Source organism: Emys orbicularis, chromosome 19, assembly GCF_028017835.1.
Source record: "Emys orbicularis isolate rEmyOrb1 chromosome 19, rEmyOrb1.hap1, whole genome shotgun sequence".
NCBI classification, from domain to species: Eukaryota; Metazoa; Chordata; order Testudines; family Emydidae; genus Emys; species Emys orbicularis.
Window position 1 is genome coordinate 4,421,987 of NC_088701.1, and position 22,912 is coordinate 4,444,898.

The 22,912-nt window shown below is 49.2% G+C and overlaps 1 pseudogene; it reads right to left on the bottom strand.

Annotated features, from left to right (window-relative positions):
• The window catches only part of LOC135891771 (complement C3-like), a 154,390-nt pseudogene that overhangs the window by 28,942 nt on the left and 102,536 nt on the right, over nt 1-22,912 (bottom strand).

Sequence of the window (22,912 nt, forward strand, 5' to 3'; positions counted from 1 at the left end):
ATGAGCAGGGTTGGCGTGGTCTTATTTCTCTAACAATTCCCCCAGTCTTGCTCCTCTGAGTGATATTGAAACCCTGGTACTTGCTTCTTGAAAGTTCCAAGTGGAGCTCCCGTTGCAGCCTGTCCCGTATGGTCTTGATATAATTGCAGCAGTCGAGGAAGGTCTTCTTGCATTCATCCGTATCCAGGATGTACCCAACCCGCTTCTCGCAGCTGTGCCCCATGGGGTTCTCATACATCCCATCTTCACAGCATTTCTTCAGCTTCCGGTCTTGGTAATCTGCCGCTGAAATGTACAAGCCAGAAGGTCATTCCTACCAAGCTTCTTCTAGTCCTCACTCTCTCTCATTAATTTACTACTAGACATGGCCAAAGAAGGAACATAGGAACTGGCACTCTGCTCTAATCCAGTATCTTGTCTCTAACAGTCACTAGCACTAGCAGCTTCAGAGAAAGGTGCAAGAAACCCCACAGTGGAATTACCTGCCCACAGTGAAGTTCCTTCCTGACCCCAATCAGAGGTTGGCTCATGCCCTGAAGCATGAGGATGTATAGCTTTTCTTAAAAAATCCTATCCTATGGAATGGTGAACATCCTCCTTTTCCATGTAAATGGCTCATCCTTTTTTGAATCCTGCTAGGCCCTTGGCCTCAATACAATCCTGTGGTGGTGAGCACTATGAGTTAATTATGCATCGTGTATGAAAATAGTTCCTTTTATAAATTCTTAATTAGAAACCATTCAGATGGGTTGAGTGTCTCCTTGTGCTTATATGGGTAATGTAACAATGTACCTGTTGTTGTTATTTGAATAGTAGTAGCACTTTGGGTCCCCAGTCATGGCCCAGAACCCCACAGTGCTGGGGGCTTTACCAACACAGAACAGAGAGACGGTCCGTGCCCCAAAGAGCAATTTACCATTCATTATTTTCTATACCTCTATCGCATCCCCTCTATAAATTGACCAGTTCCAATCTCTCCTCATATGGAAGTCTATCCAGACTCCCTCATCTCATGTTACAAGAAATGCAGCTGGCAGGAGGCTGTAGCAGAATGAAACTGGTCACACTAGGGAATCACATTCCTGCTTCGCATGCTTGCTTTGACCAAGGACAGCAAACCCCCTGATTAGTACCTACTTTTGATTGCCTTATACTCAATGAGCTGAACGGAGCGACGTTGGCGTTTTGCTGGCTGGGGACACTCTGGATCTGCAGAAGGAAGTGAGAAACAGAAAATAAAACCCACCCACCGAGTGAGGCCTCACACTCAACTTACTGCCATTTCTGTCTGGATGTAACAGGGTAACTTTCGAACACCGCATCCGGTCAGTTCCCAAATTTCCGAGAATGGTCTATGGCTCAATGAGTGGAACCCCGTTGATTTAGGGGGAAATCAGAAAACCAGAAAAGCCATTTTGCCACATAACATATTGCTCCTTCCTGTCCCGGCCACATAAGACCTGTTGGGCAGATGCTCAGCCAGCCAGGGCAACCAGAAAGAGAGGAGAGAGAAGGAGGCTTCATTCCTTCCTCCTTCCTAGCGCGCTGCCCCCCAAAGCCTGCAGTCTGGGACAGAGAGAGTCAGAGAGAAGCACCAGCCATCTGCCTGTCCCTTCCAGGCCAGGGGGAAGAAAGATACTTTGGAAGTGGGAGAAACCCAGTGGTCTAGAAGAGAAACTCTTTGAATCCCATCCTCGGAACCATCCCATCCTTAAAATTAATCCCTCTTTTAATAGGTGGGAAGCCAGTGGGAATTCAGGACCTTATTCTCATCCCCCACGGTAACCCCAACATTTCCATTCCTAGGCCGTTCCAGTGGGATTTGCCCTGCTAGACTGATGTCCCTACCCCGGGCTCACGCTGTAGGTTACTGTGCCTTGCTTTGCTGACTCTTTCCTCCCTTCCTCCATCGCTCATGGCAACCGTTCAGCTCTATAGAGTGATACCTGTTCTCTGGACTGTGGAAATCCTATTGCTCGTCTCCAGGGCCAATCCAGCATCCGTAAATACCCCCAGATTGTTCTTTCCACTGCCAGCTGTACAGCCAATGTCACTCTTCTCCACGGAGTCCCAGATCTGTGAGGTGCAAACACAATGGTTGAGAGATTATTGTTAACAATGACACTTCCCATTTATACGGTGCCATCCAGCATGATCCCAAAGTATTATACAGGCTGTGACCAGATTCTGGTTTCAGGTACAGCTGTGCAATCTGCAGTAACTCCACTGACTTCCTTTGACTAGCTATGGGTTTGCAGCAGTGTAAATGAAAGCAAAATCTGAGCCGTAAGTAAAGGATTTATTGCAACTCAGTCCCCACTGAAATGCAGCCACCTCTGGCATGGAGCACAACAGCCATTCTGCACCAGCAACACAACCGATTTTAGGAGGAGAAAGAAAGAATTATGCAGCCAGTTGAACCCAGACAGAGGAGGATGTTAGGCAGAGAGAAATTAAATACCCAAATTAGAATTCAGCCAGAGCACCAGGGCCCTGACCCTTGTTGAAAGGGTCACAGGACATTTAATGACCAGAACCTCTGTTTGATAAGTCAGCTGACAAATGGCAGTTTCAGTAGCATTGCGTCCCCTAAAACCTTGATAGGGTCCGGGGACCAGCGCTGACTCAGAAGAAAGCCACCCTCTGTTGAGTCACTAACACTTTTCCCTGCAGCACAGCACCCCCCAATGTTGCACTGGGACATTGGCTTCAGCACTGACTGGGAGGGGACAGCACCCCCTGCTGAGCCCCCACTCCACTCAATGCAGCACAGCGCCCCCTAGCGCCGCATTGGGGCATTGGGTGCAGCTCAGACTGGGGAGGGAGAGCGCCCCCTACTGAGCACACCCCCACTCCCTGATGTACAGCACCACCATGGGCACTGGGGTGAGAACTGCCTCTGAAGGGAGAGCGCCCCCTACTGCATCACCCGCACAGTTCCCTACAGCCCAGCACCATCTGGGTCAACACTGTCCCAAGGGCAGGGTGTCCTTTAGTGTGTCCAGAACAGCTCCCTGCAGTACCCTGGGTTTCACTGGGTGTCTCCCAGCCAAGTACTGACCTGGCCTGGCCCAGCTCAGTTAAAGTACAGTGGAGCTCACACCCCAAGCAGCAGGTCTGCAAACAAAAGGCTCACTTCGCTTTGGGGCGTAGAGCAAGGGTAAGAGCCGAGCTGCATTTCCCGCTATAAAACATTACAAGTTACAACCAACATCTTTCATGCCCCACCTTAGATTGTGTAATTTTGTGTTTTTTGTTCAGAACGTAGACCCCTTTGTCCACGGCCACCAGGCCGACATAAGCTTTGTGGTCTCCTTCCAGTTTGAGTTTCATTGGAGTTCCCGGCTCATGGATTCTCCTGTCTTCGTTGCTGGCTCCTTTCACCACTAGCTGTATGAAAGAGAGTGAAGGGAGAGGTTTTGTTTTAAAGCAGAGGGAGCAGCTAAGAACCCGTCCTTTGCAAAACATGGGAGAAAAGGAGGTAAGACCTCTTGTTCCTTGAGCATCCGAAAGCCTGGTTCTGATCTCAGTGGCAGCTGTGTAAATCTGGAGTAGCTCCACTGACTTCAGAATATGTTACTCCATATTCATGCTGGTGTAAACTGAGAGCAGAATCAGACACAATGTCCATGAAGTCCCTTTGTTCCAGCCATGATGGAAAGGTGACTTTGTCCCTCAGGCAGCCCTGAGAAGTCTACAAAGTTTGAACTGTAATGGATCTGCTCTGTGGGCCTGAGTCTAATCTCACACTGGTGTAAATTAGGAGCAATTAACTGGAGTTACAGCAGCTCAGCATTGTAGTTACATCACAGTCAGGTCCCCTATAGGCATTTGGAGTCACATCTGCTGAATTCATGGGCCAAAAATAAGCATCTTACTGCTGTTAGCCCCAAAGAACGAGCCCAGCCCTGGGAGAGGGAGCTGGAATCAATTCTGACGGCCACCTCATCAGCAAAATGGCTAGTTATGGTGCAGATACAAAGCCAGATACTCAGCTGGTGCAAGTCAGTGTAGCTCCATCCACTTCAATCCAAAATCCACAGAGTCTTTATTGCTGAGCTAGAAGGAACCACAACTTGACTTCCGTACCCCAGAGTGGGTTGACAGCATTGGCTTGTGGGGACTGGGGAACATCTTTGTATGTGTAAACTGATCAAATCTGATTCAGAATTTGCTGGGAAACAGTCAATGAGAAGCCCCACGGTGCCATTTTTAGAGTCCCTTTTGAGAGTCAGTCGGCACTTTCAGGCTAGGAAAAACTCCCTCGTAATGACACCTTCATTGGAATTAACATGTAGAAGGCCAACTTGAATATCAACCTACCGTTCCCATGCAAGTGTCCTGGATGTCCAGCCAGACCGAGTCTGCTACAATCTCCGAATTTCCTACTTGGTAGTAAGCCACGATGCGGAATGAAGGGATGAGGTCTGGAGTGATGGGCAGGGACATGGTCAACAGATTTTGTCCCACCTGCCTGGCCTGTCTTCCTACATGAATGATCTTCCCTTTATTCAGGATCTAACAGGGAAACATGAGACGTGGATTGTTAAAGGCCACAAGGGTTAGCAGAATGGGTGATTCAGATTCCATGAATCTTCCCATCCACCTGTTTTCTACTAGTAAGAGACGGTCACTTGCAACTTTTCAGATAAGCATTTACATCTGAGCGGAGAGAGGAAAATAAGCTAAAATCCATGTGTTGCAGGAATAGGCTGTAATGGCAGTGTTGCTAATATTCACCAAATCTGATTCCCAAATCTGAGTATTGTTTATGTTTCACCAACAGAGACCACCCCTCCTTTCCCCCACCCCATTCGCCAAATATACTTCATATCCGCGCTATATGGCAACTTTATTATTTGATTTGTCCATCTGTAAAAATAACAGCGTTGACCTACTACTCTGTGCTGAAAATGTAGCACTGAAGTCTAGTGTTTAGAACAGGGAACTGACAGCAGGGACTCCTGGGTTCCATCCCCAGCTCTAAGAGGAAATATGCTCTAGTGCAGGGGTCTCCAAACTACGGCCCGTGGGCCGGATCCGGCCAGGGGCTTCCATTTGTCCGGCCCTCCAACCAACAGGGGAGAAGCGAACAGCTGAGCAGGCAGGGGGAGGGGCTGCCGGCAGCCGCTCACACGGGGCAGCAGCACAGCTGAGCTGTGCAGAGGGGTGAGTGGCTCTGGGAGCCAGTGTCCCCCCAAAAGGGGAGCCAACTTAGGGGAGAATCGATGCTGCAGCCGAACAGGCACAGACCCCTGCCTTAGAGTAAAAATACAACCCAGATGCTTAATTACATCTCCAATAAATGGAGTAAAGAAGATGGAAATTAACAATTTCATAATGGTTAAATTTTAACTACAGCACTAATAGAACCAAACAGTATTCGTATGATACAAATGTGTGAGTTTTTAGAAAAAAAATAAAAAAAATAATGTGAAATGATTTTTAATGTATTGACAAATATTTTGTGTGATTTCACAGTACCTGCATCGATTAACTTTTATACCTGATTTAGAATTTAATGCAACACTGACACAGTAGAGTAGTGTTGTTTTTTTAACGATTTTGCATATATTCGCATATATTTGCATACATTTAATTTCTTTCGCAGTTGCTTCGGCCTGCGAAGCCCCTTCAAAAATCTAATATGGCCCTCGTCTCATAAAGTTTGGAGATCCCTGCTCTAGTGCAGGGGTGGGCAAACTTTTTGGGCTGAGGGCCACATCTGGGTGGGGAAATTGTATGCAGGGTCAGGGCAGGAGGTTGGGGTGCGGGAGGAAGTGTGGGGTGTTGGATGGGGTGCGGTGTGCAGGAAGGGGCTCAGGGCAAGGGGTTGGGGAAGAGGGGGGTGCGGAGTGTATGAGGGGGCTCAAGGCAGGGGGTTGGGGTGGAGGGGTGTGGACTACGGAAGGGGGCTCAGGGCGGGGGTTGGGGTGCAGGAAGGGTGCGGGCTGCGGCAGGGGGCTCAGTGCAGGGGGTTGGGGTGCAGGAGGGGTGCAGACTGTGGGAGGGGGCTCAAGGCAGGGGGTTGGGATGGAGGGGTGTGGGGTGCGGTAGGGGGCTCAGGGCAGGGGTTGAGGTGCAGGAGGGGTGCAGGGTGCAGCAGGGAGCTCAGGACAGGGGGTTCGGGTGCAGGGTGTACGAGGGGGCTCGGGGCAGGGGTTGGGGTGCAGGAGGGGTGCAGGGTGTGGCAGGGGGCTCAGGGCAGGGGGTTGGGGTGCACAGGGGTGCAGGGTGCAGCAGGGAGCTCAGGGCAGGGGGTTGGGGTGCAGGAGGGGTGCGAGGTGCAGGCAGGGGGCTTAGGCCAGGGAGTTGGGGGGTGGGGTGCAGGCAGGGTTTGGGCTCCGGCCTGGCACCGCTTACCTAAAGCGGCTCCAGGGTGGCAGAGGAGGGCACCGGGGCCAGGGCAGGCTCCCTGCATGCCTGCCCTGGCCCCACGCAGCGCCGCTCCAGAAAGCGCTGCGGCCCCTGAGGAGGGGAAGGGCTCTGCGTGCGCTGCCCTTGCCGCGCCTCCAGGTACCTCCCCCGAAGCTCCCATTGGCTGTGGTTCCCCCTTCCCGGCCAATGGGAGCTGCGGGGGGCGGTGCTTGCAGGCAAGGGCAACGCTCGGAGCCCTCTGCCCCCCCGCCCGGGGGCCACAGGGAAGTGGTGCCGGCCCCTTCTGAGAGCGATGCGGGGCCCGCAGGGCCACAGGGGGCAATCCTGCGGGCCAGATCCAAAGCCCTGAGGGGCCAAATCCAACCCGCGGGCCGTAGTTTCCCACCCCTGCTCTAGTGAGTGCACGGGGAGAGTCAGGGCTCCTGGTTCCATCTGCAGATCGAAGAGGAAGTATGGTTTAGTGTTGAGTACAGAGGGATTATTGTTAGGACTCCTGGGTTCTATCTCCAGCTCCTGGAGGAAGTGGGCTCTATTGATCATCACAGGGCCTGGAGTCAGTAACCAGAAGTGGATAAGGGGTCGTCCCCATGGCTGACTTTATTTAATTCACACTGCGACAGGGTGCTGGGCAAAGGGTTGCAGCTTCAGCCCTCTGTCACGCCCACTCCTCATTAGGGAAACAAATTAGAACAGGCTGGAGGTAACCTGGCCCTAACTGGAGAGGTGGAGACAGCTGCTACCTAATTAGACTGTGGCTGCATAAAAATCTCAGGGGAAGGAAACCAGGGGAGAGCAGGAGAAAAGGAAAAAGGCAGGGAATGAAAGCAGGGAGGTAGCTCCCCCTCCCTCCTGCCTGCAGACAGTGAGGGTTACTTGTTCATGGTGAAACAGTGGTGGGAACAAGCCTGAGAATAAAGTGCACCAGTGCACCGTGGTTACTAAACCCAGGGTCTCAGAGTGACTTTGTGAACCTAGCAGAGGCAGAAGCCAAGGGGGCCCTGCCGCACTCTGCTACACACACAATGAATATACTGCCTGACGGGAAGAATTCTCTGCTACAGGTTCTCCTTACATGCAGTGGGAATATTAAAGGACAGGTGGAAACTCAGATGATGCTTAAATTCCAGGAGATCCCAGTACCCAGGGACGCAGCACTTACTATGTAGGTGAAATACTTGATCTGGTTCAGAACAGCTGGATTGTTGCTCTTCAGGTGGAAATTCACAGGTAAGTTGTCTCCAGGTTTGAGGTCAGAAGCCGTCACCGCCAGATGGAGATAGTTTTGAGACCCTCCTTGGGACTGATAGGCTTCAGCCACCATGGACTTAGAGGCCTGGCGGTTTGCTGGGAGGTTGGGATGGGCAGTTTTTACCTGCAGGGGCGGTGGAGATAAAATCTTAGTTGAATCTGGGAGTGAGCTTAGGGTCTATAGCCCCTCACGCTGGGTCACACCACGAGCAATAGCAAAGGAAGCTTCCCTGAGACGCCATTGTTGGTGGATTCTGCTGCTAACAGCCATTCTAGGCATGACACCTCAGGGAAACACCAAGTGCCACTTTTAACTGGCCTGTGGCTTCAGCACAGTCCTGCTGGGACTCCAGATTTCTGGACTGTCAGAGAACATGTCCCTGAACAGAGGAGCCTGCCTTGCCCCTTGCAGGAGGGGGGAGATGAATATAAAGAGGGACTCTCTCCTGAAGCGGCCGGACACAGATAGATCCAGTGTTCTCTTGGGCTTTGCAGCTTGAGCCTGGTGTCACCTCACAGGGTCTTCACACTCAGTAGCCATACGCTGTCCACAGGCTCCTTTGCTGCATGGTGGGTACCTTCAGTGTGGCAAGGGGACTAATCTGGACCTGCCTATGCCCATGTCAATGTTTTCTGGGATTTCTTCTGGACCCACGATAGAGCATTGGTTACATGGTGATCGGAGCATCTCCAAAACCAAATGGCATACAGGAAACTGACCCCAGGCACAGGTGGAATGCACAGAGCTCAGTTATCCTCCTGCTTAGTGCATGAGAGGGGAGTGAACGCCACCAACAGGGCATTGCCCTCTGGGTGCATATAGTACTTAGCTCAGCCTCAGTGTTTGAAGGTTACTCACCGTGATGGGAACCTGCTGCTTATCCCCGGGCATGTTTATAATCAGCTTGGCAGTTCCATCTCCCTGGGTCGACGCAGTCGACGGGAATCCTTCGGCCTGTACTGGGACACGGGGGGCTGGGGAGCCATCGGGGTTTGTGACGTAGACCTGAGAGGCACGATCAAAAAGGGATGCATCAAACAAGGGATGCAGCGCTCCCTGCATCCTAACTTCAAATCAAATCGCATGTACAGCATCTCAGGTCCATAGCCTCAAAGGTATTTAGGTGCCTAACTTCCATGGATTTCAATGGGAATTAGGCATCTAAATAACTTTGAGGAATGGGGCCTCAGTGATCTGCTGTATCACACCACAAAATGCACACACATTTTAAAAACTACAAGCATACAAAAATATAAAAACCACAACTTCAACCCTGCTCCTAAATTCAGTTTACACTTTTATATACCCAACAAAACAATATACAAAAATTAATACAATAAATTGATTCATGTAGGCCAGAGAGGAAATTAATGTCACACTAGTCTTTTCTTGTTTTGGCCCCAGGCAAATAAGGCAACTGCCCATCTAACCAAAACACGATCACTGCCAACAAATATTCTGCTTTTTGAGCTAATGAGTCAAAAGGCTTCTGAGCCAAGATTGGAGATAGCCATTTATTTCTCAAGTGGCAATTAACACACAGGAAGTGGATGGGAGTAGAGTTGTTTGGAGTAGTCAAGCCAGGTAGTCAAGACTTCCAAATATTTCTTGAATCTATGGATGCTCTTTAAATAAGGGAGCCAGGGAGACATATTTGTTGCGCTAACATCTGTCGTATCCAGTTGGTTACAAATATCTTCAACTCTGAGGTTAATTAAAGTTTTCACACTCTGACTTAGGGGATGTCTAGGCTGCAGTTGTACGCACGCCGTGCCGGCTGGCTGAGGTGCCCTGTGCTCCTCTAGTGGCACCTAAATCACTTAGCGATGAATGAGTCTACTACAGCCTTAGCTAAGTGCCATGTGGCTTTTAGCTCATGCAATAGCGGCTCATGTATTGAGCTCCAGAGATCCCAGGTTTGATCCTGCCCACCGACAGACCCTGGTTGTCAGCATTACCCAGTCACAGGGTGTGAACGCAGCTCGAGCTGACGTACCCACACTAGCTTTAATCTCACTCGCCCGGGTCCTGGAACGGTGAAGCCAAGGCAGCGTGAGCATCAGCGCGGGCTAGCCCCGTGAGTAATTGTCCAGGGTGGGACTGTATAGCTAGCGCTGCCGCGGTTTCACTGTTCCTGGACCCAAGCTAGGTGATGGAAGCTACTTCAGCGATGTCAGCTAGAGCTCCAGTCGCACCCCGTGACTGCAGTCTAGACATATCCTTCGAGTGCTGACTAGACCTGGGTCTGAACCCCTCAAGACTGCAGAGATCAATGGCCTTGCAAAAGCCAAGGGCATTTTAAAGGTTTAAACCTATTACGCTATTGCTCCAAACATAACCTTGGTAGGCGACGTAAATTCATTCCTACTCTGACACCAACCCTTACATATTGGGCTTTGGCTGATGTACAATATTCAGCAACCTCTGTCCTATGTAAATCAGCTGGGGTTTAGTTAAGAAGATCAAGTATTCTCCCCAAGAATGTATTTTGCACTACCTCTAACGACCTAAGCATAGGCACTGACTCTGTGGGTGCTCCGGTACTGGAGCACCCAATGGGGAAAAAAAAGTGGGTGCTCAGCACCCACCGGCAGGCCCCACTGATTAGCTCCTCCCCCTCCCTCCCAGCGCTGAGGATCAGTTCAGCAGTGGGCAGGAGGTGCTGGGGGGGAGGGGGAGGAGCAGGCAGGCAGAGCAGGGGAGGGAAGATGTGGGGTGGGGCCTTGGGGAAGGAGTGGAGTGGGGGCAGGGCCTGGGACAGAGCGGGGGGTCGAGCACCCCCGGGAAATCAGAAAGTCAGCACCTCGGACCTAAGATCTTTCCAGCCCCAAATTTCCACACAAAATCTGAGCATCCAGGTTAGCCCTAAGCATTCAGGGAGCCTGTGCAATTAAATTACCCCCATGCACACAAGAAAAACAAACAGCTACTTGCATGGATCTTATGGTTCAGCCCTTTGACTCCTTTTTATGTTTATCCCATTCACCACTGTATGTAAAGCAAATATCCAGATAAGAAAGGGACTTAACCTGCTCACTACTGTGGTCATCGATTACACGTTTATGCACCTTTGGTCTGCAGCCAAAGGTAATTGCTTCAGTTCTCTGCTAATTTAGAGTCTTACGCGCCTGCTGACAGAAAAATACTAAATTCCCTTCACAAACCCTTCAGCCCCAGAGGAGCGTGGGACCCCAAACCATATTCTCTGCGGACAAGAGGACTGAGGCTGATTGGTTCCGAATTTTAGGAGCATAATATTTCTCCCCCTGTAATGCAGCCTAACTCGCTGGGAGAAGAATCATTCTGTCAGTGCCACTTTTGAAATTCCCCCACATCCTCCTATCCGCAATGGTCCCTCTGCCCCCTATTTCTGCAAATGCCCCCCCTCTTTGGAACTCCTCACCTGTGCCCAATTCCCCTCTACAGTCAGAAAAGCCTGAAGCCCCAGCAACTAACACAGTCCAGGGAATATTATCCCGCAGTACACGAGTGACCCCAGGGCACATTTTGGGCCAAGCCTGTAGCTAGGTGCCATTCCACACCCTGTATTTGCTGTCAGATTTTGGGCCAGACTCTGCTCTTGTTAGTCTGGTGTAAATCTAGAGTGATTCCATTGCATTTAGTGGAGTCACACTGGAATTAGCTTGCTGTAACTGAGATCGGAATGTGGCCCTTTGTTTCTGGTCTAAGTTCTTATACCACCCTCATCACCCTAGTACTCATAGTTCTCTCCTGTCTATACACCTCAGGCAACAGTGGGCATGATCCAGAAGAAGAGATATTACCATGAGTTCAAAGGGCATCCCCGGCTTGAAGTACGTGGGTGTTTTTGTGAAGTGGATCTGATAGGGAGACGTCACAATGTTAATTCCGGTTCTCTCCGCTTCCACCATGTCGCTGCCTGCAGAGAGAAGCCATGGGTCAATTAAAACTGAGCGAGGCAATACAGATTTTGTCCTTAAGGGTAAAACACAAGGAATAGGCCATGGTCAGACGTTGATTCAGTGCTGCTGATTCTTCTGATTTGATCATGAGTCTCCTGTTTTAATTCCTTGTCTTCAAGCCACAGCTGCTAGAATCACCATATGGCATGAGAATCTCAGCTGTCGTTTAAAAGAAGAAATAAGTTTCTAACCCTCCTGGTTGCAGAGAAAAGCTTGAAAACATGTCCCAAGTGTGATCTAACACCTCAAAAGCCAGGAGGGAAAGAAAAAGCACCCAAAGTTCATTATTTTAAAAAAAAACCTCATGATTTTTTAATATGATCTCTTGATTTTGGGAGTGGGAGGACTGACTTGTGATTTTTGCACATTAGGGGTTGGCATTACTGCAGGACGTTGACCCTGATTCTGTTCTCATGCCAGTATAAATCAGGAATAACTCCCCTATAGTCAGTGGCACTATAGCAGTGAAAACAGAATCAGCCCCTTTCATGCTAAAACTACTTATTTTAGCTTTTAAAGAAGCAACAAGAAAGAACAAAAACAAAGTCTCTGGAGAGAGAGAGAGAGAGCACAGTGTGTGTGTATCTATATAATAAGATTCCAGGACTTTCATTCTGTCCATGTACCACTCTGAAGCCTAGAACGTCTGTTGCGTCTGTGTGAAGTGATGGAAGCAGCTATACAAACAAGAGAAGGGCTCTTTTTAGTTACAATATCACCAGGTTCAATCGTCACCAGGATTTGAAGTCCGTTACAGGTCAATTTTTAAGTCCCCAGCCATTTTGACTTTATCAGGCTGGTGTACAACTCCAGTAAGGCATGTGCCATGCCAAGAGTTCTAGACCATTGTGATATCAGACACAGCTCAACCAACCAATCACCACCTTTACTCTACTACTAATTTGCATTCAGTAATGTCACTGGTTGTTTGGATTACTTGGCCCAATTGCCAGACCCGTGCAATGGCACAGGCTTTCAGCTACTAGTTTCGTCATTAACAAGTTACAGCTGCTCGGAACAGAATGGCTGCTCCCTCTGCAGGGAACGTTTAGAAATCATAGCTATGTAGAGCTGGAAGGGAGCTCAAGAAGTCATCTAGTCCATCCCCCACACTGAGGCAGAAGTAAGTATGCCTAGACCATCCCTAAGAGCTGACCCAGAGCTCTTAGAAATGGAAAGGTGCAATGCACAGAAAACAAAGGGCCAACTGTTTCAAGCTACTTTCGCTGGTGTAAATCTGGAATTACTCCAGGTGTGACACTACACCCCATATTCTTCATAGAAATATTGTTATTATATGATTACAGCATAACTAAGATGTGTTTTATGCAAGATGGGTCTTGTGAGATATCATTGGAAAGGTTATGATGTACTGAATATGATTATCGCATTTGTATGCATATATCATTTTTGTATCTTAAGTTAGGAACATTTACTATACATCTGTACTACAAAAGTGTTTGCACCTGGACAACGCTCACCAGACAAAATGCAAACAGTCTGGCTGGCTAGCTGGATACAAGTCAATAGACTATTAGGGAGAACAATAGGACTTTGAAGAGGGTAATCTCCCATCTTCCTGGGATGCTGCAAATGGACTTTGAGTTATGGCTGCAGGGTCATGTGATTAAGTCACCTGATACTAGACTCCATAATAAAATTAGTACTTTTCCACTGGCCAAGGGTGGGAATCACACTGGAAGACAAAGGATTCCCACCATGTGTAAAACCTATTTAAGGCAGGGAAGTGAGATAATCAGGGTCGGTTCTTCACTGAATCCCCACCCAAGATCACTGATGAAAACACCTAAGACTGATCTGGGGAAGACGGGACTGAACTCAGGCTAGAGTGTGTCTGGCCTGTGAAAGAAATACCTGGAGTTTGAAGCTGCTAGCAAGAGCAGCTTGCCTTCAAAAAACTCTGCAATCTGTCTAAAACAACATTTAGGATGAGAAATTACTGCTTGTAACCAGTTTCTTTAGTATCTGATCTTATGTTGCATTTTTGTTTTGTTTGCTGGGTAATCTGCTTTGATCTGTTTGCTATCCCTTATAAACACTTAATATCTATCGTTTGTAGTTAATAAACTTGGTTTTGTTTTCTCTAAATCCAGTTTGTGGAATTCATAACTGGGGAGCAAAAAGCTGTGCATATCGTCCTCCACATTGAGGGAGGGGGCGGATTTCAGGGCTTACGCTGTACAGTTCTCTGTGCTGTGCAAGACAGTACAATTTTGGGTTTACACTCCAGGGGGGGTGTGCACTTGAGTGCTGGGAAATTCCTTAGCTGAAGCCTTCCCGTGCAGTGCTGATTTCAATGTCTGTCTTTCTGCAGCTGGTCGTGTCCCTACCTGTGTCTGTGCTGGAGGAGGCTTGAGAGGGCCTGGCTCAGCAGAACAGTGTAAGGGAGCCCAGGCTGGTGGAACAGTCAGGCTCAGTGGTACTCCAATACATCAGGTGGCACCCTGGAGGGGGAAGCAACCCTCACACCAGGTTTACCCCAGAGCGAATGAGATCAGAATCTGGCCTGCAGTCTTTAAGATCTGCAGAACCCTACGCAGATAGGGCTTTATGCATCTAAATCAACACCTTGAACTGCACTCGGCACCGGTTTGGAACACCCCGGGAATAAAGCACTTGGCTTTGCACTTATTGCTGATGCTCACCAGATTCTGTCAAAACGGTGACAGAGACATAGAGCGAGTGGCCAACCAGTTCATGCAGGTTGGCGAACCGAGCCCGCAGCATCGCTCTGGTCAGTGTTGCTTCCCCGTCTCCGTCTTCTATCTAGAGAGGGAGAGAGAGTTTCATGACCTCACCCACGCAGTTCCCCAGGAGGCGTGAATCCCTCCCCCCCACAGCCGAGAACAGGAATTACCGAGATTCTCTTGAGAGACTGCGGGATACTCCTCTTCTCATCATCCACCTTCACCCCAAAGAGGACAAAGGCATTGCCATCAAGTTTTTTCCCATATAGGTACCTGCAGGAGATAAGGATTGGTAAGTGATCAGAAACAGTCAGCATGGATTCACCAAGGGCAAGTTATGCCTGACTAACCTAATTGCCTTCTATGACGAGATAACTGGCTCTGTGGATGAGGGGAAAGCAGTGGATGTGTTATTCCTTGACTTTAGCAAAGCTTTTGATATGGTCTCCCACAGTATTCTTGTCAGCAAGTTAAAGAAGTATGGGCTGGATGAATGGACTATAAGGTGGATAGAAAGCTGGCTAGATCGTCGGGCTCAATGGGTAGTAATCAATGGCTCCATGTCTACTTGGCAGCCAGTATTAAGTGGAGTGCCCCAAGGGTCGGTCCTGGGGCTGGTTTTGTTCAATATCTCCATTAATGATCTAGAGGATGGGATGGACTGCAGATGACAATAAACTGGAAGGAGTGGTAGATACGCTGGAGGGTAGGGATAGGATACAGAGGGACCTAGACAAATTAGAGGATTGGGCCAAAAAAAATCTGATGAGGTTCAACAAGGACAAGTGCAGAGTCCTGCACTTAGGACAGAAGAATCCCATGCACTGCTACAGACTAGGGACCGAATGGCTAGGAAGCAGTTCTGCAGAAAAGGACCTAGGGGTTACAGTGGATGAGAAGCTGGATATGAGTCAACAGTGTGCCCTTGTTGCCAAGAAGGCTAACGGTATTTTGAGCTGTATAAGTAGGGGCATTGCCAGCAGATCGAGGGACGTGATCGTTCCCCTCTATTCGACATTGGTGAGGCCTCATCTGGAGTACTGTGTCCAGTTTTGGGCCTCACGCTACAAAAAGGATGTGGAAAAATTGAAAAGAGTCCAGCGGAGGGCAACAAAAATTATTAGGGGGCTGGAGCACATGACTTAGGAGGAGAGGCTGAGGGAACTGGGATTGTTTAATCTGCAGTAGAGAAGAATGACGGGGTATTTGATAGCTGCTTTCAACTACCTGAAAGGGGGTTCCAAAGGGGATGGATCTAAACTGTTCTTAGTGGTACCAGATGACAGAACAAGGAGTAATGGTCTCAAGTTGCAGTGTGGGAGGTTTAGGTTGGATATTAGGAAAAACTTTCGCTAGGAGGCTGGTGAAGCACTGGAATGGGTTACCTAGGGAGGTTGTGGAATCTCCATCCTTAGAGGTTTTTAAGGTCAGGCTTGACAAAGCCCTGGCTGGGATGATTTAGTTGGGGATTGGTCCTGCTTTGAGCAGGGGATTGGACTAGATGACCTCCGGAGGTCCCTTCCAACCCTGATATTCCATGATTCTATGAAGAGAAGCCACAAGAAAACCTATTGCAGAATATTATGGCCTAATGCACCATTCTCCTCTATAGGCCCAGCTCCTTGGTTGGTCTATATCTCCCATGATCCACCATGGTAAGGAGCAGGGGACCATCATGGCTACGGTGCATTATGGGAGTTCAAGACTTAGGTTTCTTTCTGCACTAAAACCTGTGGTTGCTACCCCACTCAGCTGATCCCTTCCACCCGCTCACAGACTCACCTCGCAGTGATAGAAACCCTGAAGTCTTCATTGCCATCGATGTATAAAAACTTCTCAGACGGTTCCAATATGACTTCAAAACTCGGCAACACTGGAGAAACAAGAGGGGAAGAAGAGAAAATTGAGCTTGTAGGAGAGGGTGGGTTGCCAGCAAAGCCAAGCCGAATGGAGAGTCTGCTCCAAGATGGTGTCAGGAGAGTAGAGACAGACCCGCTCCCTGAGCCTGGGCCCGGTGGGTGCTGGATTCTTACCGTACTCCTTAACATCAAATTGCGCACTGAAGGTCTGCTGAGGGGAGTCTTCATACCTGGCCGTGATCTTCCAGGTTCCCAGACTGGAGGAAGGAAATAAGAAGGAACACTGAATGCACTTAACACACACATTTCGCAAGGCCCACCTGGCTCACTTGTTTCTCCAGTAATTTTATCGGCTCCTGAAGCTAAATCTGAGCCATACATGGAACTCAAGCCGTCTTCAGGAAACGACAGGGAACCTCATACAAGTCATTTTTTTCTGCACCTTGATGTTTTCATGAACCAGAACTAGAGATAGGGACTTGGAACAAAACATTTGATCCACAACCCCCTCAATCTTTGGCCAGCAAGGTTTGAGAAATTTGGATCTAAACTTTGTGGCCGGCACTTGTTTCTACAGTCTGCCTGGACCAAAACCCTCAATCCAAACAACCCCAAACTTAAGGAAACTCCGATCCATATCAAAATCAGGCCCCTCGCTCATTAGCTCACTGACATAATTTTCAGAGTAGTTGAGCATTCATAAATCCCACAGAATGGGAGGTAGGGTGCTCAGCACTTTTGAAAAACAGGCCAACAGGGCCTAATCTTGCCTCCACATATTCTGGAATAAATCAGGAGTAATGGCAAGGAAGACAGTGCAGCTTCATTCTGGTGTCTGTGTAGACTTGGAAAGATTAGTTTTTTATCGATACGTGTCATTGATTTCACTGTGCACATGCATACCGACAAAAACACATTTACATCAATAATATCTAAATTTACAGATAGGCAAAGCAAGAAAAATGCAGCTTGAGAACTTACTACAGTTTGATTTAAGTCTTTATACTTTGTGTATTTGGCCATACGATGTTGACAATTTGGGTTTTAATGGCTATAAAGCTTTTTGCTTTTTTCAATCTAAGTGTCTACTGTCATTAAACAAGTATTGTCAGATCCCGCCCACCATGTTTTCCCCCACCTGTGAAAATTTAAAGTGCTAAAAATCAGAATGGGGGATGATAAAAACCCATAATTTATTTTTGCACAACTGAGCATTTGAAGTGATCGAAACTGGAAAAAAAGTCTTACGAATAAACATAATTATCCATCAAAACTATAACAAATACAAATCAAATTATGCCAAGACTGGGTATGTGGCAGGAGAGTTTCTTTTCTCCATGTCACTTGGAAATGCCTGTAGGAGATGATCTAGCTGATGGGCCACACACAGTAACTAGCTCAGGGGTTCTCAGACTTTTGAACTGGTGACCCCTTTCACATAGCAAGCCTCTGAGTGCGACCCCCCCTTATACATTAACAACACTTTTGTATATATTTAACACCATTATAAATGCTGGAGGCAAAGCGGGGTTTCGGGTGGAGACTGACAGCTCACAACCCCCCATGTAATAATCTCGCGACTCCATGAGGGGTCCCGACCCCCAGTTTGAGAACCCCTGAACTAGCTCCACATCATCCCTTCTGCTTCCCTGCCCAATTCCTGCAAAGCTCTGCTCCGTCCAGGCATAGTAACATCAGGGCAATCTACCTGATAATCTCCGGCAAGGGGTGGCTCAGGGAGAAGATGCCTGATTTCAAGGGGGCGGAGATGGGAATCTGCTTGACAATAATGGACTCAGGGGTCTGGAAAGGAAACAAGTTGAGAGTTTAGGGAGAAAAATGCTGTTAATTGCTCTTAACAACATCATCTGCCATGTTTACATTCCTGGGCCAGTGGAGGGTTCTCCATACTTCCAACAATAGCATGTAACAGTCTGGACTCCACTGATTGGTTTGAATTTCTTAACTAGCCAGAGACACGGGAAAAACCGACTAATCTCTCCTGACCTGGCTCAGCGAGGCCACCAAAGAACTCAAGGAAGAAGCTCGGAAGACTGAAGAGCCTCCACGGCAGAATCTTGCAGACGCCAGGCTTAACCCTGAGCTATCTGCAAACCTTGGAGCTACCCCAAGGGCTGTGTCGCTCTGCCAGCCACAGCTGCTCCCCATCGCAAGGCCCCAGCTGGTTATGCTGCTGCTCAGGGCAGAGTGTCAAAGAAAGGGGAAACCGAGTCAAATAGGAACTGAAGGGACAGATGTGTTCTCTCCACTCCCAGCTGGCTGAGGTGAGGAAAACCCCAGGGGATTATTGCCCAGGGGATTGCAGCTGATTTACTTTATTTTATGGACCATAAAGCCCAGTGGAAAGGGCCTTAACAGGACTAACGCCTGGAGCTATAAGCCCTGTTCCTGCCACCACTTTACACGTCCTTCAAAGGGCTCCTTGCAGGGGCTCCTTGTCTTCAGCCTTCCCAGACAAGCACCTGCCTGGCTCTTCCCAAAGAACTCCACGCAACTTTCCTCAAGCGTTAACACCATTGCAGAACCGCGGGACTTCCCCCAAGAGCTAGCTGGCTACCTCCCTAATGACTGGGGGAGAATTTGGACGCCAGAGGTTTGCAAGGAGGGACCTCAGACAATCATTTGCTTTTCTCCTGGCCATACCACATTGCTGCTACACGAATTGTGTCTATGCATCCTCCTCAGTCACAATAAATTGCTGTGCGTTACCCAGACAAGTGGCTAAACCCACCTATCCCCCCACGGGCTCACTCAGAACAGCCACCTCACCTCAAACTCCACAATCACTGTCTTAGACACTGGTTCCAGTTTGTGACCCACGGTGAAGATCCGGTAGAGGACTGAGAAAATAAAGAGAGAAGAGAGGGACGTCGTTAACCGATTGAAACCAACGGGAGTTTGGTGCCTAACTCCATGGAGGATCTGAGCCATCAGCCCCCATCATGGGTTGTTTCATGATAGCCTCTTTCTACAGTCCGAGATCTCCATGGCTTTTTTCTTTAGGGCGTTGTCTTGCTTTTCTCCCCTGTCGCTACGTACCAGGTGGGCGGGCTTTGTCATTGCAGGGACCTGTCCTGCTCTGAATGGGCTGGGATTAGCAGCCCCTATTTCACACAGGCTTTGGGACGGTCGTCAGATGGGGACATGTATCTTGGTACAAGATGGAGCAGAACCAGTCACTGTGATTTCAAAAGTTCCATCGCCCATTCTCAATCCCGTGGTCCACCCATCTTTCAGTATCTAACCCTCAATGGGACATCCCAGCTAGGATGATGGTGAAGGGTGAAATATTGCAAATTGGTGGTGGCAGAGTCTCTGATCCAATTCTCCTCTGTCTTCAACTAGACAATAAGCAAAGCAATATGCACAGGATATGACCCGGGAGCCCTGCTGTAGATATGGCATGACATCAACATCTCCCACCCCTTCCCATTAGAAGAGACCAGGGGAAGGCAGTACCTGTAGACCCGGGTGTATAGATGGTTTTATCCGTCTGGATAAAGATGTATCCACTGTGGAAATGGACCAGAACCACTTTCTCCAGGGTGTGCTGAGGGAACTTAGCCTGGACCACAACATACTGGTTTCGTTTGGAATCTTTCTTTATGTCTTTGGTGGGAACCTGCATGAGAAGAAGAGCATGGACGAGTTCTTCCTGCTTTTATTCACCACAAGGGATGCTCTACACAAAAGACCTTTGCAGAGTTAATGACACTTAAGCTATACATGGAAAGAAATCATGGACTTTTACTAGCCCGTTCCTGCAGCACCTTACACACCTACCATAAGATGGTGGGTCTCCTCACTGGGGAATACCCAGGATGGCACAGTCAGCATAGGTCACCACCAGTGAGTCAGGCCAGACCATTTGGACAGCCCTGTACCCATTGTCCGGTCACCTCCTGTTATATGGAATGTTTGTTAACCAAAGGGCATCCCCTGGTGCCCTGCTGAAGTCAGTTCTACTGCACTGATGTGCTCCTGACGATTCCTACTGTGCTCCCCTAAAACTGTAACATCTTGGGCTAGGTCTACACTGCAGCGGGGTTCCGACCTAAGATACGCAACTTCAGCTACGTGAATACCGTAGCTGAAGTTGCGTATTTTAGGTCGGCTTACCTAGTGGTGAGGACGCGGGAAAGTCGACCGCTGCCGCGCTGCCGCCGACTCCGCTGCCGCCTCCTGCCGAGGTGGATTTCCGGAGTCGACGGCAGAGCGATCAGGGATCGATTTTACCGCGTCTTCACTAGACGCGGTAAGTCGATCCCCGAAAAACCGATTGCTACCCGCCGGATCGGCGGGTAGTGAAGACAAAGCCTTGGAGACCTTCCCTCTGTCCCCCCAACTCTCCATTCCTGGCCAGGACTTTGGATCAACTCACAACGAGAATCCTGCTCCACCAGGGAACCCCACCCAGAAATGCTGCTGTGCCCAGCGCAGACTAGGGACAGGACTTGGCAAGCTCTGAGCAAGTTTCCCAGGCAGTGCAAAAACAAGCCATAGTGCATATGGTTATGTGCCTGACCTCAGAACCTCGGTGCATTGAACGAAGAAGCTCACAAGTCAGCTGAGACACCAATAATTAGCTTTGACGTGTTAACAGGAATTAAGACCAAAGTATTCACCAAAACTCTTGTGACTTTAACCATTTCATTGTCGTCTTTTTTTTTTATTATTTGCAATGGAAAATGCCAAAAAATGAACAAAATCATGTCATTTGCATGTTTTGTTCAGTACAGGTTCTTGTACCACCCCCACCACCGCAATACCTGAGTATCTCCCAGTCATGCTTTAAGCAACGGAACTACTATCTGTCCAATGTTGTTTGATGTCAGATCTCCCTGTGATTCAGTTTATCTATTTAAGTTATTATATGGCCCCTATTAACATGTCAGTATATTATTACCCAAGTGCCTCAATTTTAATGCGTTTACCCTCACAGCATGCCCCTTTCCCTCCCCTGCACAAAATTAAGAAGTACTATTATCTCTATTTCACAGATGGGAAAACTGAGGCACAGGACAATTAAGTGACTTACCCAAGGACTCAGAGAGTCTATGACACAGCTAGAAATCAAACCCAGGTCTTCTGAGTTCCAAGCTAGCACCCTAACCACTAGACCATCCTTCCTCTCAACATTTTCTTCTACCTCCTAATTTGGAGCACCTAGGGTGACCAGACGGCACGTGTGAAAAATCGAGACAGAGGGTGGGGTGTAATAGGAGCCTACATAAGAAAAAGCCCCAAATATCAGGACTGTCTCTATAAAATCCAGAAATCTGGTCACCCTAGGGGCACCTCAGTTTTTAGGTCCACAACGAGAGACCCCCACAGTGCTTATCTGACTAGTTAGCTATACGTCTCCCATCACTAATAGATTCGTAGATGTTACGGCCAGAAGGGACCAACACGATCAGCTAGTCTGACCTCCTGTATAACTAGGGCCCAATCAAATTCATAGTCCATTCTGGTCAATTTCATGGCCCTAGAATTTGAAAATTAGTCAATTTCATGTTCTCAGCTGTTTACATCTGAAATTTCAGGGTGAGGATCCTGACCCAAAAGGGATTCATGGGGGGGGGGGAGGGGGGTTGCAAACCTCTTGTAGGGGAATCATAGGATTGCCACCCTCATTTCTGCACTGCCTTCAGCTTCCTGCAGCTGCAGGAGGTTCCCGGAGGTGGAGGTGGGTCTGATCTCCCCCATGCTTCTGGGAGCACCCCAGCCAGGGGCTCCTAGCTGCTAGTCCCGGCCGGGCTGGGGAGGGACAGGACTTCCTTCTCCCCTGCACGGCCCTCGGGGGGAGATCAGACCCACCTCTGTGTACCTCCCCTGGCTGGGGCGATCCCAGCAGCACGGGGGAGATCGGACCCACCTCCACCTCTGGCAACCTCCTGTGGCTGCACGAAGCTCTGGAGCTGCTGCCCAGCCATGGAGCTTCCTACAGCCAAGGGAGGTCCCCAGAGGTGGGTCTGATCTCCCCCCAGAGAGCAGCTGTGCAGGGCAACAGTAAGTCTCGTCCCTTCCCAGCCCTGAGGGGACTAACAGCTGGAGCCAGGGACATCGTAGAGGCCCCCGTCTGGGGCACCCCCAGCCCTGCCCCTTCTCCTCCCCTCCAATAGCTAGATTTCACAGAGAAGATCTGATTTCACGGTCCGTGATGCGTTTTTCACAGCCGTGAATTTGGTAGGGCCCTATGTATGTAACTTTAGCGCCCTCGTGGCCAAGATGGAGTCTGCTCTGTAGGCAGCTCTGGCCAAGAGAAGGCGAGCGCAGGAATGCAGCAGGAGAAATCCCTTCCACCCCAGGGGCACCTGTTCCAACCCCCCCAGAGTGAACACACCCACCCACAGGAAAAGTACAATGGATATAACAAAGGGAAATATTTATTTACAGAGGGATGAGAGGAGAAAAACAACAAGGAGAAATATAGGGGGGAGCAGTAAAACAGGGTTGCATCCAAGCCGAGGCCCCACGGGCCCAGTGGTAGCATAGTCTGGAAGGGCAGACATCGAGCAATGTGTCTGCACACAGAGTTCAGGAGTCCTGCGCAAAGTTCCAGTCCAGTGGTGAGTCTTGGGTGCTCCTGGTCGTCTTTGGCGCCAGTGAACTTTCCGCCAACAAACCCCTCCAGTGCCCTCTTCTGCCACTCTCTGCAAAGCCACACAGAGCAACCACCTCCCCACTTAACTAGCTGCAGCCTCCCTCCTTGTTCCCAATGCAGAGTCCCAAGCCCCAGTACTCACAGCCCCA